The sequence below is a fragment of the Monopterus albus genome, unplaced genomic scaffold (assembly GCF_001952655.1).
Source record: "Monopterus albus unplaced genomic scaffold, M_albus_1.0 scaffold141.1, whole genome shotgun sequence".
Classification (NCBI taxonomy): domain Eukaryota; kingdom Metazoa; phylum Chordata; class Actinopteri; order Synbranchiformes; family Synbranchidae; genus Monopterus; species Monopterus albus.
This window is the reverse complement of record NW_018128021.1, coordinates 1,637,178-1,652,525: the sequence shown is the minus strand read 5'-3', so window position 1 is coordinate 1,652,525 and position 15,348 is coordinate 1,637,178. Positions and strand designations below refer to the sequence as shown.

Genomic DNA, 15,348 nt, shown 5'->3' with positions numbered 1-15,348 from the left:
ATTGTCATGGAAAACATCATAGGTGCTGCCAAACCACGTTTTTCAGTACCTAGTAGGCCAAGCTTAGGCTCCTGTACTTGGGAGTTCAGACCTGGTAAGATTGAACTCCAGAGAATGGGAGGACAAAGGAGCACCAGCATCCTTGATGACAGACTACTGTGTTCTGAATTAGATGTAGCTGCCTGCTAATTATAGCTAGCCTGTCCATTAGCAGGTACTGGCATCTCCGGGAACATCCAAGCAAATTCCATTTCGGCATTACCTGATAAAAAGGGTGGAGCAAGAACACTTCTGGTTTTGTGATGTGTACTAGACTGGATGCAGGCTTTGAATTGGAACAGTACTTGAGCTGTGACGTTTTACAAGTCTGCAGAATGTTCATTCATAAAATACAAATCTTGCATCTGATATAATGTACTCTCCATTTAGCGGCTGCTTGATGGCGGCATGGTCATACTAGCAATGTGTTGTACAGTCAGACTTAGTCCAAACCCTCCCCAGACTGGAGAACCCAACATTTTGAATAACACCACCCACTATATGTTGGGCTGCACTCTGAGGAGATGTGTAGAAAAGGATGTGCAAATATTTCTATTTGAATTGATTGGTACAGCCATAAAAAATAAATAAATAAAATCTTAAAAATATTGTGTTAGAGCAGAGAAAACTGAATGTTAAAAACATCCTCTTGGCCAAAAAGAGACACACCCATTTTTTTAAGTAAATATTTATGGTATAGATTTATTCTATACTGCTTACATAATAATGAGGTTATATTCTGTGAATTGCATTTATTTCATTCAAATTATTTGATATTTATACATTTTTACTTCATGCTTTAATGATGTTGAGCCTAATATATGCTGCAAGCAACTCAAGTCTTCAATAAAACATGAACTCATAGTATTCTGAAAGGTATGATAATATAATATGCACAGTTATTACAATGGTGCTTGCTCTCTTTAGCGATGCAGAGTGCAGACTTCACTTTGCTGTTTAGGAGTCATGCTGACTTGTAAGATATAATACAAACAGATACTTTGGCTGTAATATAAACAGATGCTTTTTTCTCTCAGTAGGTGTTGATCCCAGAGCTTATAGCGTTCACTCTTACCAGACTCTTCTAACTGCTGACACTAACCGAGGGAATATAAAAGAAATATAAGAGGGTTAATGAGGTTCAGGTGCTGCTCCTCGTCTCTTTCCAGCGCCCAGCCATAACTCCAACTCGCCCCGCCCGCTGCATCTATCTCAGCGCCAACTTTAGTTTAAACTTCTCTTGCAACACAAGCAAGAGAGCAGGGAATTTGTGCAGTAAAAACAATAAGGCTTGCTCAAAAGTGTCTCTGCTGCATAAGTTAGTGTGAAGGCACGTGTGTAGCATCTTAAACTCACTGTTACCGCTTTTAGCCTTTGTCCTTTTTTCATGTTTTTGCTCACCACACCCCTGCTTACAGTCAAATTCAGTGCAGTCCAGTCAGGCATGAGTTAGATCTATTCCCCAGATGGATATATGACCATCATTTGCTTTTAGTTTACAGTCTGATCAAGTGTGTTATAGGTCAGTAGGCTGTATTCTCAGGGGACTATGAATATCTCTTTAAAATGTTATAGCAATCCAAAGAATAGTTATTGAAATATTTGCTTGGACTAGTGTAGGTGCACTAACTTAATCAATCCTTAAAGCCACACTGCTAGCAGGGCTAAAATTGATAAAATAATCACCTTTAATTGAAAACTAGTCGAGCACTTGTAGCGCACATACCGTACCTCCACCAGCAGTGATCAGTTAGCTCACTTTTACATGCAAAAGCATCAGTCAGATCACTGTTTTTCAAAACAAATGGCCTACTTAACATACATAATCATCAATAACCTTAGGATTTGGATTCAAGTCCACACTTCAGTGATCTTACAGCTTAAAAAAAAAGTGGAAAAACTTAGATGTTAATTGTCACCAAAATCCAAGTGCTTGTTCTTTACCCAAGGCCTATCTGTCACAGAAACTTACTGAAAATCATTTCATAATTTCGTTTTACAGAAATCCGCCCTGGAGGTAACAAAAAGATGATTCCATAAAACCCCTGGCAAAGATGATTCACATGATTCACAATTTAATAGTAACCCACTGTGAATCAAAACCCAACAAGCTTTGTCAGTTGAGGAGCGGCTTCCACTGGATTCATATATATTATAACCTTTGCATTCGGGGACTTCAAAGACCTAAGGCTACACAGAAAAAATGTGTTGCACAAAATGTGTAAAAAGAGACTACATTCAACTTTAAAAGGCTTCAGAAAGCAACATATTCAGAAAGGTCGGTGCTTTCAGCTGTTAGAACCAGCATAGCCTTGAGTTAATACCACTCTGGTCTTTCTTGTTATGTAAGACATGTTAGCTGCTTGTTAACATTGTTCAAATACTGTACCTTTGACAGATGGTGATTTGTTCAGTTAGACAGGTTAGCTTGCATTATGAGTTAAATGAAACAATGCTACTGGTGTTCATTGTGCTGAGTGAGTTTGTATCACCTGCCTACAGAGCTTTACTGGAGATATACTCAAATTAATGATTTTCTAAACACATTTATTGTTGCTTAGCTATGGCTATGATGTAAGGAGCTAAGCAGTAATGTAGGCTATGCATCCAACAGCTGCTGCTAACATTACTAAAAACACACCTTGTAATAAGACATCATTTATAAAGAGGTTTTTAATTAGTAAGAAATGGCTTTTATTGTAAAAAGCTGATAAATCATTTATTTTATAGATGTTCATCATCTTAGTTTAGAGTGTTTGCATTTTAGCATTCACTAATAGCACTAAAAATACAGTACCGCTGAAGCTGATTGTGGGATTTCTTAGAAGAGATGTGGGATTGAGACTGTGGGATTTCTTAAATGTTTGTTTGAGCAATTGAAATAAAAAGAAAAACTGTGAATACCTGCAAGGACATAAACACTTTTTCAGCAACAGCGAATGTCAGAGGTCAACAATTTATGGAGTGTTCCTGGAACAGGTGATACTGTAAAATGAAAATGTTGCTTTAGGTTAACCGTCACATCCTTTTTCTCCTCATTCAGGGTGTCTAAAAACATACTGGGATAAGCATCATTTCTGAGCATACAAACAGTGAGGAGAGAGATTATATTAAATGCTAAAATGCTTTCCGGAAACTGAGCCAAGAACTCCAAAGTTGTGCTCCTACTGTAAGTGGATTATCACAGTCTGTTACAGAAAATGAAAGTCCAACCTGGTGTGGGCAAACTGAGTTCACCCTTAAGATAAAGTGTAAACAGGTGCTTGGTGTCTAATTGATACACAGTTTGATCTTCAGTGAAAGAATAAGAGAACACCTTCAGATGTGTGCCTTAAAAGGGAGAGAGGTAAATAGAGTGAGGCAGACAGAAAGAGGGCGAGAGTGTATGGTTCAGTGTTTCTGTGAGGCTGAAATGAGAGAAAAAGAAAGAGCTTGGAGGCAGTCAGGTGTAATAAAGCAATAATCGAATGAAGAAAAAGAGGGTGAACGGGTAAAACAGAGATCCTGGAAGCAGAGCAAAAAGAAGCTTCTGAAAGTGTCAGCTCTCACATGACAACTGGCAAATCTGGATATTGTGTTTTTGTGTGTGTTATTTCATAGCCAGCCCGTTATTTGAATAACAGAAGGCATGGGCTCGGTCGACATGCAGCGCTGTGAACATGGTAATTCTGCATATACATTGCAGCATTTAAAAAGCCCTTCTGGGTTGGAATGAGCTGAACAGAGCAGCACTTTCTGCTCTGCTGAGTCTGCTCAGCTGTGCTGTTTTGAGGTAGTTTGCTGTGTATTTATTTGATTCAACAATTGGGTATCTGCAGCCTTCTAACATCTCACAAAGTCTCGGGGTAATCGTACTTATAATTTCAAATATACTGTCAGAAGAACTTTTGTTGAGCTTGAAAAATGCAAATTAGAGACCGGTGCAACATTTGGGTGGGATATGGATGGTTTAATATAGTTTTGAAATGATTTAACACAGCATCTCCTGCTGCAGTCAACATCAGCAGTGCCCCGCTCTCCCATTGTCTCTCATCATTGTGGGAATGAGCCAAATTCATTTTGCCATCAAGTGTCCACATGTGGCTGAAATATATGAGAGTGGTTTCTATAGAGGCAGAAACAGTGGGGGAGAAGCAGAAGAAGAATGTCCTGTTGAGTGACGGAATGAAAGAGGAAAATAAAAATGAGGGCAAACGCAGCAGACTCCAGAAAGCATTTTCAAACTGAGGTTTTACACCTTCCAAAAACACCTATAGCGTCACTCTAATTCCCCTTTTCTCATCCAAACAATGCTGTAATCAAGACATATTATCTACTACATCCTTGAGTTCTCTGTAGCGCTGAAACAATTAGTCAATAAATAAATTAAAAAGGGCATTAAAGGTATAATCCATGATCCTGTTGACAGACTGTTTACATTTATAATAGCACCTAAAAATAGATGCAACTCCCTTCAGTTAGGTAATCCCTCCCCAGTATTTCATCAAAGTGTGTCACCACACCATGGGGTGCAAAATGTGGCTAACAAGCAACAGACTCCACTTTTATTCTCTCAGAACAACCTCCAGCTGTTATACAGTAGCTAATGTCACAAAAACAGCATACATTTGCAAACTAGCTAGCAAGATAGCTAAGCGTCTGTGGAAAAGTAAATTAGCAAACAGGCTAATGTGACACAGGTATTTGCTTGCTAACGAACCAGCTGCAATTTGCTAATGTACCACAAATTGAACATTGACCCTAATGATAGCAAACACGTTACCCACCTGTCCATCACAAAAGAACACCCTGCATCTGCCTTTATGCCTTTCAAATCCCAGAGCTTTCTCCATCATTGGAAAGCAGCACCTATGCTTACAGAAGTCTTTAACCTCACCTGATCATAGTCTTTTTTAAAATTTTTTATTCTTTTGGCCTTTTCCTTTTCGGTTGTTCAACTGTGTAGGCTGTCATCTCTCCCTCTTAGCTGCACAGTGAAGTTGTGAATTTCTAGAATCTAGCATACCAGGTATACAAGGGTTGTGTTGAAGTGTGTTTCCCTTTTGACCCTTTCACTCTCCCTTACACCCTCTGGTGTGCAGAGGCAAAAGCACTCCTTCTGTATATTGGCTGTAATTACCTGACCTGAGCCAGATCCGTCCAGAACCAGGACAGTATACAAACACACACGGTATTCTGAGTGCATACACTGGACAGACAGCAAGTGGAACATAATGAACATTTTCTTGTGTAATGAATTAGAATTGCGGACTATACCTTTAATTACCAGCTAGTATGATAATCAATGATTCGAATAAGTAATTTTTTTTGCAAAAATGCTAAACCTCTGCTGCTTCCAGCTTTTCAAATGTGAGGATTTGGTCATTTTCTATCTTTTGTATGATTGTAAATTGAATATTTTTGAGTTTTGTTAGATAAAAGTAGCAATCTGAAGACATCACTTTGGGCTCTGGAAAACTGTGACATTGTTTTTTGTTTTTTTTTAATGTTTCATAGACCAGTGGTTCTTAAACCATGGGGCATTACTACACAGAAAAACAAAAAAGTGGAGTGGAACTATAGTCAGATGAATCACTTTCATCTGGGATCAATATAAAAGTCTTAAACCTAAAATCAGAAGTGTTAATCTCAGTCAGACTCTCATAGGTGATGACACTTTCTCAACTCTGGTAACTTTCCTGCATGAGTAGGCTTGATGAATCATTCTTAAATAGCACAGATGGGAACCCACAACCAGAGGATAACTAGAGACTGTTTGTGAACAAGACAATCATGAAACTTGGTATGAAATCAGGAGGAAGCAACTGAACACAGGTGAAAATTGGCAGAAACACAGTCCAGCAATAACACAGGCATATGGAGAAACATGAAAGCAAAAATGAATGCTGGGCTGGAAGGCCAGGAGAGCACTGGTGCTTCTGTGTGGGATGATCTGGCAGGTAATATATGTTGGCTGCTGGCTTTTGTACTGGCTGATGATTACAGATGGAAAACAGGTGAGTGTGATCAGGGCTGGTAATGAGAGTGGCGAAGCTGGAAACACAAACAGGGGGCACATAGGAAGGTGGAAGTATACCAAAATAAGAGCCTGTGAAAGGAAGAGCATAGAATTGTGACAGGTGTTTTTCATCTAACAGCTCACAGAGGCTGCTCTTTTTGTTCCCTTGCTTTCTGCAGTACTTAAAACTGATCTGCTGTCAAAATATGCTGAAAAATTGATCATGTTTTTAATGAAAGATCACAGTCAGCTCTAACCTCATAGACAAATACATTGCATTTCCTATGGCTGTTTCATAAAAAAGGAATGGTTTTAATGGCAAGCCTCAGTAGTAGGGTGTTTGATTTACATTAGCAGTAACTTAATAAAGCTCTGACACAGAGTAAACAGAGTGAAAAGTAAACAGTGAGGCTGCTATCAATATGATAAAACTGCACTGGATTACACGCATGCACTGTTTTCCTCTGAGTCCCTCCCTCATTATGCAATTTGACTCCAGCAAGGGAGTGCAAGACTCTGCCAATGCCAATAAAAACTACTACATAGAGAGCTAATTGCTGAATGCATGTACACTGACCAGCCATAACATTATGAAGTGAATAACATCGATTATCCCATTACAATGGCACCAGTCAGTGTGTGGGGTACATTAGACAGCAAGTGAACATTCAGTCCTTGAAGTTGATGTGTTGGAAGTAGGAAAAACAGGCAAGTGTAATGATCTGAGTGACTTTGTCAAGGGCCAGACTGTGATGGCTGATGACTGTGTCAGAGTATCTCTCAGACTGCAGGTCTTTTTTGGGTGTTCCTGGTCTGCAGTAGTTAGTACCTACCAACAGTGGTCTGTGGAAGGACAGACAGTGAACTGGTGACAGGGTCATGGACACCCAAGGCTCACTGAAGATGAGGTTTACGTACTGTAGGTTAAACTTTAAATTTCATTTATCCTTTTCAGAAAATTCCATTTTGTTTGAATCTTTGAAAATGGTTGAAAATGAGAAACACTGAACATTGGTCTTTATAAAGAAACATATTCAGTGTTTTAGTAGTGATAGCACACCTAAAGTGGGAACATTGTTGAATTTGTCTAAAAAATTCTCTCTAATATGTCCTCGCGACCAGTTTTCATTCCTTTTACATTCACTGAATGGTCAACAAATGCTCTTCCTGACAGGAGAACTAAGGAAGCAAACTCATTCACAGAAGATGCACAGTGAGCTGCAGAATGACACAAATACCATAATGTTATGGCTGATCAGTGCACATTAAATGCCTATTTCAGAAAAAAAAATGGTGACACCAAAGAGAATAAAAAATAGTGTCCCAATTCATATTAATTCCACTGTAAAGATAGTGGATACATTTTAAATTAGCATCTTGGTTGTGGAGCATGAAATTCTTGCAGCTTTCAAAGAGAGGCCCGAAAAAAAAGTTTGACAACCACTAGACTAAACAATGACTCTATTATTGGAGGATTTTTTTTACAGAGTAATTGATACTTAAAGTAATTTAATGTAACACTGCACTTGATTATTAAGAAACCGATAAAGAGAACATTCAATATTCAGATTTGAACATTCAGCTTCAGGATTTAGTCAAGTTATCAAATTAAATCAGACTCATATTTGCCAGTGAATTGGCAGGGAAGTGTTAGTAGCCTGAGGAGGACATCTGCCCAAGCAGCAGCAGCACCAGCAGTGAGTTGAGTAACATCCAGCTCATAAACTGTGAACAGTCGCAGCCTCCGGGTTATGTTTGCTATTGTGGCCCCCAATCCCATTGTCCCACCATTGTTAATGATAATGTCAGTGATGACAGGTGTGTGTGTGCTTCAGTGTGTTTGCAGAGCATGCAAGTGTTTGCCTGTCGGTCTGTATCAGAGCAGTGTATATGTGTGACTAGAGGTGACCCAGTGTTGTCCCTGCTGGTCCGGAGCAGGGATAACACCCTCTGGAGGCGAAGCTCATTAATCATCTCATTCAAACACACAGAGCCCAATCCATCCTCCAATCCTATCCTCCTCCTGCTCCTCCTTCCCTCTCCTCCTCGTCCTCCTCCACTCCACAGCATCAACACTCTGTAATGGGGTCACTGCTCCCATTTAACAGAGGCGGACAGAGGAGAGAGAGAAAGAGGAAGGGATGGAGTGTGTGTGTGTGTGTGTGTGTGTGTGGGGGGGGGTAAAATGTAGTAAGGAGGAAGGATGGTGAGGGAGGTAGAAATAATACAAAGAGAGGGAGGGATATGTGGGAGAGGAGGAATAATTACAGAGGGAGGTGTTTGAAAGTAGGAGCGATTAAGAGGAAAGGGAGAAGTAATAGAGTGAGGGTGAATAAGTAAAGAGGGAGGAAGAGGGTAAAAAATATACTGAAAAATAGTAAAAGTCTTTCTGCCTGATTAATGTTGTGCAAAAGAGAATCAAAACATTGTGTTTTTTGGAAATGTCGAGAAGAATCTTTGGAATATGCCACTGTAGGGACCCAGCACTAATTATGACTGTGTGTGTGATTCATTCAAGTGCTGGAGGACAAGCATGTGTACATAGCCAAGATGCACACAGATGAACAAAAGCTGGTGGAGGCATATAGACACACAAACACACACTAGCTAGGGAGCAATGCCAGGGGACCTCGGCAGAAGTAGGTTCCTCCTCCTGCTCCATTATTCTCTTTGGAATGTTGTTTTTATTTCCTGGTTCAAAACTGCGGTAGCATTGCCTCCGGTTATCCAGCATCGCACACACTCATAAACACACACACACAGCGGAGCGCTTCACTCATCCTTGTCCCAGAACCACTTTCGAGAAAACAGCCCCTGACAGATGCCCCAAACAAAATGCAAAAAGAGAAACTGGAGACCAAGAAAACATCTGAGCCTTGACAAAAATAGTCTCTTTCTCTCACTCTCTGTGTGCCCCTTCAAAATAATGAATTCATTCTGTTTTCTGGTGGACAGTGGAGATGTTGCCCCCCTGCATTTAAAGCAGTTTGTGAAATATGTGTATTCACTTTCTGGGCAAAGTTTAGATGAGAAGATTGATATGACTCTTATACATGTATCATAAATATGAAGCAACAACCACCAGTCATTTAATTTAGCGTATCACAGAGCAGTGTTGTAGTCAAGTCACCAAACCTCCAGTCCAAGCTGAGTCTTGAGTCCCCGGTGTTCAGGTTCAACAAGACACCAAAGAATAATCAGTCAAGTCGGAGTCACTGTTGCCCGAGTCAGAGTCATCAGGGTCTACATTAAACACAAATGACAGAGTTCTCACCATTTTATATTCCAAATTTTCTATTGCGTCACCATATTGCTCAGCAATTTGATACATAAACATCATTTATAGAAAGGTGGACTGTACACTTTGATGGAGGTGTGCCGGATGCAGCATGGTGCAGGTGAACAGATTTTAATAGCAGTATTTTATGCTGAATTATTATAGGCTATTATAAAAGACAAGTCAGAATCCTGAATGCAGTCAGTGCTGGAGCCTGAGTCCAAGTCCGAGTCATCAGTGGTCAAGTCCAAGTCGAGACATGAGTCCTGAAAATCTGGACTTGAATCAGACTCGATTCCTGGACTCAAGTACTACAACACTGTCAGAAAGACACAATTTATCACAGTTGATGTACTGTGTTATCAACACAGTAAGTAGATGAGGCTGCAGCAGTGGTGGTGACACACAGCTCATGCAGGCAGTTAAGATTCTCCCATAGTCTCTGCCTGCCACAGTTTATCTCCTGAAGTCGCCAGAGAGTCAGTGTCAGAATAATCAAGTGATAGTTGTCTATACAGTACATCCATTGGTACATTGTAAACATATCCACCATATTAGCTAATTCAGCATTAATTGTAATGGTGCAAGTATGATGAAAATACATGAACAAATACAATACTGTAAAAACAGGGTGCCAGCTGTAGTCCACATTATAACAGAATCCATGGCAACATTTTGTTTCTTGTTTATATACTTAGCTGGACAGTGTCAGACTTTGCAAATCCCTGTTCTAATCCATACAATTCATGGTTGTTTGGCCTAAATAAAAATAATTTTGTGGAGCATTAAATCAGTGTGCGGGCTAATCTTTTTTGCCTAATCCATACAAGAACCATACAAACTATGAGCAAATATAAGCATCAGAAGTCGAAAAGATTACCGTTCCACAAAATGGGCAGATTCTCAGTTTTACACTTCTGTTTTTGTATAGATTAAATGTTAATCAGTGAACTCTGGAGGTGGTGTATTTTTTTAACATTAGAAAGAGCCAGGTTAGCTGTTGCCCCCTGCAGCCTTTGTGCTAAGATAAGTTAGTATGTGACTGGCTGAAGCCTAAATAGATATGGGAGTGGTAGCAATCTTCCCATCTAACAATTCACCAGCAAGTGAATAAGAGCATTTCCTAAAATGCCTAACTGTTCCTTCAAAGTGCAGCAGCCAAAGAAGTCGCAGTGATTCCATCCGACTCAGAGTGGAGAGGTCTGGGCGTTTGGTGTCGCCTCAGAAAGCTCTGTCTGCCAGAGAAGTGGAAGCTAATTTATATAAGAATGGGATGGAGATTAAGACCTCTGAGGGTATTATGGATTTGGTGAATTAAGCATAATGGATTTCATGTAGAGCCTTCTTTTATGGGTCCCCCGTTGGAGAGAAGTACACAGTTGTGAGAGCAGATCTGATTCATTCCACGGCTGGAGAAGTGACACAAGCGTGTACTAACCGGCTCTCATTCAGTAAAACACACTTGCACACACCACTTTTCTTATCCTCTCATTCATATAAACAGCAGCTCTGTAGGATGAACCATGCTTCTAAACTGTCTGAATTAAAATGCCTTTTGTCACCCCCAAGTGTATATTTATGAAGATTTTACACTCCTATTTCACAGTACTCTGGTTTTTGAAACACAGATTGTTGGAAATCATCAAAACTGCAAACAAATAAAATGTACAGTACAGCAAGTGTCATGTTATGTGAGACAAAGTGGAACCACCAGGAATAAAGTCAAGCAGGATTTTTTTGTACACAGCCATAAAATTTTCTAAGACTAACTACTGAAAGTGCAAAGGCTGGAAACAGTTATATATATATATATATACACCTGTACAAGTTCATGCTAGTCAGTGCACCATGATCACAAACTATGGCCTAAAAGGATACCAAAGAAATTAATTAAATGAATACCGGTAAGCTGAGCATATTACTATTAACCTAAATCTAACCTTAAACCAAGTCTTCACTCTAAAATTTAATGCTTTACCTTATGCTGCCTTTCTGTTCCCATAAGGAAGGTGAGTCCCCCAAGGACACTCAATGACCTAATGCATTCCCTAACCCCTTACCCTAACCTTAGCCATCACAATTAAATGCCTAACCCTAATCCTTACCCTAATACCTAACCTAAACCTAATTCTAACCTGAACCCTAAAACCAAGTCACCTCAAATAGGTGTTTCACAAAGTGAGGACCAGCCAAAATGTCCTGACTTTCCAAAAAATGTCCTCAGCATCTAGCAAAATATGTTTTTTTTGGTTCTCACTATGTAGGAAGTACATCCCCTCCCAAACCCAAACACACCCACAATCTGTGGGATAAAATAAATGAGGGAGAACGTGTTCTGTATATTCTGTTCTTTCTGGATTCATGTGTTTGATGAAGACTTGGATGGTGCTTGTAACTTCACATTTTTTCATCATATTTTCCTCAAGTCAAGGTTAACTCTTGAGAGTTTTTATTTATTCGACAATCAATTGCCAGTTTCTTGTTCTAGTTTTTAAAGGTGTGGTTCAATGGATTAAAGAATTAAAGGCTTTTTTAATTGGTTTTTATGGCCTCGTGGGAGTAGTAGAATACACTAAACTTTATAAAGTTCATAGGGTGAACTTGTTTGCAATCAATAGCTGTGTTTAAGTACCTACCAAACACAAAGTAACATCCACATTCATTTGAAGTCATGTTTCTTGCCACCTGATGAATTTAAATCCAAAACTTATTTTATATTTAGCTTTATAAACCCTTAGTTGTTAACTTTGGCTCCCTGCTGTTTGGGGCTGGGCAGGTTGTGTATAATGGCATTTTAGGGCTTTTCTAATGAAAACATCTGCTTGCTGTAGCTGGGAATGGTGTTGATTAGAGCAGGGCTGTAAAACCAAAACAACAAGCTAAAAGACATAACAGCTCAGCGGGGCAAAGGGGAACTGCAGAGTTGGGTGGTTATTCTGTGGATACATCATAACAGCAGCTCATTTCATATTACCCATAGTCGCTGGATCAACTGTTATTGTAAATATATCAATTAGTGCAACTTTAAATTTCGTGTGATTGTGTTGTGCTGGTTTTGTTAAATAATGCTAACTGTCTTATTGCATAAGTACTAGAGTACGTGGTAATAATTAAATGAGGGAACTGCTATGCTAGGGATTTTTTGTTGTTTGTAACTGATTGGGAAATCAAAATGTGTGAACTCTGTGTTGTGGTTGAGTGACTTTAGATGTCTGATGCAATAGCTCTAGTGATGAAAAAGTTGAGAGAGAGCTCAGATTTCCCCTCTGTGCACAGCACCCATAAAACACTGTTACTCCCCTGCACCCAACACATAAACACAATCACACTCCCAGCTTCAGAGTGGCTCTTGGAGGGAGAAAAGATATTCTGGGTTATCTCTGTGAACGGGTGCCTTCCTCTGGCTCCCACTCCACTCGCCATCCCCTCAAGATAAACGTGTTGCTCCAAACACTGGTTCAGCACACGGTGACGGGCGCAGATTAAGGCTGACTTAAGTTTATCATAAATGAAGTGCAAAGTCGACAGTTGTGTGGCCCACTGCCTCAAAATATTAAAACCACCGGCTGGGGTATTTAGGAGGTGATGGGAGCTGTGCAATAGCAGCCACCAGGCATTCCAGTGCTGAGGTAGGCTGTAATCCTCTGCTCCTGGCTTGCTCCTGACAGGGGAGGAAACGAGTCGAAACAGCAGGGAGGCACATTCACAAATCAGATTTTATGGAGCGATCAACATTGTCTCATAGTTGTTTCAGAAGCACCCTGATCCTGAGGCTTTGTGGTTATTGTTGTAGCTCTCAATCCAGCAAATATTCAGTATATAGTGAATTTCAAAAAGGGAGAAAATTGGATTTTAAAAAATCAATAATAGCAGCATCCGAGTGAAAATTTGATTTCCAGATGCTATTTCTAGCATAAAACCCATGTTCTGCTATTTGTTTTTTATTTTTATTGTTTTCAGGCATTTCCCCACAAAATTTCTCCCCACTTTACATTACTGGAGGTATTTCATGAATGTTACAGGAGACCTGAGGTGAATATCGCCTTCTTGCAGAAGGACACTCAACACCTTTTGGATGTGCGGGGATTTAAAATTCAGGTGAACAGTTTTGGTCAGAGTGATTTATTTCTTTCAAAGAGTATAATTTCTCTCACCCACATTCTCCTGTCTGTTTCTGATCATTCACACAAAAACCTTAAAACTCTTATAAACGTGCACAAGATATAAAACACACACTTTGAAAACTGCAGCACAAGGCCCATAAAGCTTTTGTGATGTTTTCAATCGGGCCCAGTCCCTGCCATCTTAATGTCTCCACGCTGGCTTACTGCAACAGTAGAATGACACACTAAGAGACGCATATCAGCGTACTATTAGCCTAGCCAACATGCCAAGTCATCTGTCATTTTGCTTCACAGTACGGTACATAAGTATTGTCAAGTTCAACAAAGAGGCACAGAAATCTTCATCTTCTCATGGTAACTGTTTGGCAGACATGTACAGTAATTGAGCTCCAAGTCTTTACACGGATCATGTGGGTGGCATCGAATGCCGGAGAGCAGACACAAAACTAAAGCACCCGGAAATGTGTGGATTCACAACGGCAAATATAGTTTCACACGTCTACTGTAAGTACTTTTTCCTTCACTTTGTCTCACTTCCATCTCCCTCCACTAGCTCTCAAATTAACATGTCCTCCAGCAGCCTTAAGCCTGGAAACACCCGCTCGCTGATCTTTCTCCCTTTCTTTTCATCTGCTCCCATCCTCCCTCAAATCTCCCTCTGTCCTCTTTAGTCCCTTTTCTTCCCTACCTTCTCATCATCTTCCTCTCAGCATCCTCCTTACCCCCCCCACCCCCAATCTCCTGCTCTCTCTATGCAGCTCTCTCTCTTCGTAGGTATTTCACTTGCTGATGTTGTCCATTGAGAGCCAGTGATTGTCTGTGGGTGAGAGCAGAGGAGAAGAGTGGAGTCGATTACTGCAATGCAGAGCAACCAAATAACATCACAGTGCTGCAGCCGACACCGTGTGCTTGTATGTACAGTTTGTGTACATATTTAATTTGACTCTATTTACTTGTGCATTTGTATTTGTATGTAGAGAAATGTGCACACATTTGCAGCACTGATACAATGATATAAATGTTTATGTGTGTGTGTGTCCCTGTGTGTTAGTGAGCAATGACCAGCTCAACCACAATTATTTGTCATGCACAAACACCAAAGCTTCTGCAGCTATGCACCATGACTTTTAAATAGATCACTTTACACTGACATCAAACCATGTTCAACTGTGCATTTTCTAATACCCTGCATGTTTATGCAGAGAAGAATATGGTTTCATGCCTTTACACCCACAAGCTCACTCAGAAAGGATCCGCCTATCGCAGCTCAGGCTAAATCTATTATGCAAAATGACAGTGTTTTAATCAGGCTAATTGTCCAGCTCCTCGCCATCTCTACTTAACCAATGACACAACCACACTATTTTTTTAAAGAATAAATGACACAGCGGTGGTGAAAGAGAGAAAAGCAATCTAAGCCACAGAGGCCCACAGGCGTTTGAAGTCTAAAGACTCTTTCATCCTCAACTCTGGGAAATGAATGATTTTTTTTTTCACACAGTGACAGGACAGCTCTGACAGGACCCAAACACATGAACCATGGCAAAGCTGTCAGATGGCCAAACACACGTACATACGCATGCATCGAAAGTAGCACAGTGCACAATACATACACATGCACACACAGCTGGAATGAGTCCAAAGCAAAAAGTGTTGCAAAAATCAGACAGTCTGCATTCATAGGAAAGGAATTGAGAAGGGATCGTTAAAGGTAAGAAAAAAAGAGAGAGGAGCATGGACAGAATGATGCTATAATTAGTCGTTTGTTGCTTTAACTGGCATTTAGTTTTAACTGGGCTTCTTTGTCTGTAGACACAATGGGGCTGATGTGGCATGAGTGAACTACACAGCTTAGAGGATTAAGGCTGGACTGAGGCCGTGACGCCGCACACAATCTCTTCGTCACGCGC

At 40.2% G+C, this 15,348-nt stretch overlaps 1 protein-coding gene across 1 annotated transcript in view; it reads left to right on the top strand.

The window, feature by feature from the left end:
• LOC109968018 (nardilysin-like) overlaps positions 1 to 15,348 on the top strand; it is a 77,085-nt gene that overhangs the window by 18,750 nt on the left and 42,987 nt on the right. The window lies entirely within an intron of this gene.